The following is a 2,253-nucleotide window of genomic DNA, read 5'->3' as shown; positions in this document are numbered from 1 at the left end:
AAGTAAGATTAATGACCCAGATATTTTGAACTGGGCCAGGAACCATATTTCCAACACAAATTGGATCAAAAATGACTCACTTACCTTGCAATGTCTTCCACACTTGAACTTCCTGGACAGGGACCTCTTGTTACAAAACTGTCCAAGAGACTCCAGTAGCAAAATAAGTCTTTGTAGATACCACACTCTCATTTTCAGCCGTCAATATGCTTTGGTAGAAGCTGATAGAACTGTTTGTCAGCACAGTCAGTCATTTCTGTGGCTCCTGAGAAACAGGAAGTAACTAAGGGGACTGTGAGGCCTGGTGGATGAGGTCAGTACTGTGCCATGTGGGTGAACCATGCCAGGTGGGTGAACCATGCCAGGTGGATGAGGTTGGTGGATTCGGCACCAGGGGGTTGTGGTGCCAGCTGGGTGAGGCTGTTGTCATGCCTAATGCCAAGCGGGCAAGGTGTTAGGTAAGTGAATGAATGTATGGGTATGTTAGGACTAGGATGTGGAAGAGGTCAGCAAGGGTGGAGTTGGGGTGGGGATCTGAGGAGCAGTGGTGTTCAATTTAATAGTTTTGCAGGAGTTAGAACAGACGTTTTAATCCTCTAACTTTTCCTGAGTGACTGTTAAGCTTAAGTGACTTCAAATTGTCTGTTGGAAGTCTTCTGAGTCTGAGATTCCTCATGGACTTAATGCTCAACTCCCATCTACTCTGTCGAAACGAGTCCCTGCCCATTGGAATATCTGGGCCTGAAGAAGGGACCCTGGACCCGAAACGTTAACTCTGCTTTCCCTCCACAAATGCTGCCAGAACTGCTGAGTTTTTCCAGCAAATATCTGAGCTGAAGTCTTCAGGAAATTCCAGGATGAATCACACAGTTGATACTATACCTCTGAGGCAACCTGAGAAATAGAGACCGGACTGAACACTGCTTCTCTGTTTTTAATCTACAATTCCCATAAAGTAAAAACTTTAATTAAGATATGAAAAAACAGCTTCAAGTTCTGGGGGAGTAAGAAGGAGGTAATCTCAGTCATGAATGATTGCTGGTAAAATTCCTCAATCATCAAACTGGAAGTCTGCACTACTACTAAGAAAGCAGCCTGATTTATAATCTTGAATTAAAGTAAACAATTTAATCTTGTTCTGTTAAATATGTCAACACAGTAACTTTACTGCACTGGTCAAGGATAAATAGTCCACTTGAAGTGATGAAAGTATTCAGCTTATCTCTGGGCTAGTACTCAGATAAAAATGGTACACCTCACAAAATCTCATTTTAAGTCATGCAACAAAGGCAGTGAGACATTGCCCTGCACTACACTAGTTTGAACATTACTGACTCAACCAAGAAACCTTATTTTGATCAGCTGCATTCATTTATAGCAGCCGAAATTAGTTTGCTAATTGTTTAATCTTCAGAAAGCTCAACAGTGTATTACTCTGGAGACGGATAGCATTTCCATTCACCTACTTTAGGAAGTTGGCCCATCTCATGACAGTTTGATTGATTAGATTAACCATTGACTTTCATGGACATGACAAAATTGTTATGGAGCTGATATTGCTTAAAAATGTGTTGCTGGAAAAGCGCAGCAGGTGAGGCAGCATCAAAGGAACAGGAGAATCGATGTTTTGGGCATAAGCCCTTCTTCAGGAAACTGCCCGAAATGTCGATTCTCCTGCTCCTTTGATGCTGCCTGACCTGCTGCGCTTTTCCAGCAACACATTTTTAAGCTCTGATCCCCAGCGACTGCAGTCCTCACTTTCTCCATGGAGCTGATATTCCCTCTGAAGTGCAAAGTTACCTGTTTACCACTTTCTGACATTTTTGTCTTGGGGGATTTGGTCAACACAGGCAAGTCAATTTTTATAGCTCATTTTTAATAGCCCTGAGTGTTAATCCACAATGTCTGTGGGTCAGGAGTCAGGGACAGTGGTGACATCTTTCCTTCCATTCTGGTGTGCTTATGGTTATCTATATATTAGCCCATGTAACATATACCACAAAGCTTCAGTTTCTTAATGAGACAGATATCTGTAAATTTATCTAGCCTCTGCGTTTATTAATAATTAGCTATGTACACTATAGGGCACCTCAGGCTTATATCTCCAAGGTGGTGTTATGCTTGCTTAGATTACTATTGTAGTAAACTGGTTGCTAACTGGCCGACTCAAATGATGAATGAATTGGAGGTGCCAGTGGACAAAGTTAAAAATCACCCAACACCAGGTTATAGTCCAACAGGTTTAATTGGAAG

Source organism: Chiloscyllium plagiosum, chromosome 28 (assembly GCF_004010195.1).
Source record: "Chiloscyllium plagiosum isolate BGI_BamShark_2017 chromosome 28, ASM401019v2, whole genome shotgun sequence".
NCBI classification, from domain to species: Eukaryota; Metazoa; Chordata; class Chondrichthyes; order Orectolobiformes; family Hemiscylliidae; genus Chiloscyllium; species Chiloscyllium plagiosum.
The sequence above is the reverse complement of the archived record's forward strand: the minus strand, read 5'-3'. Positions refer to the sequence as shown.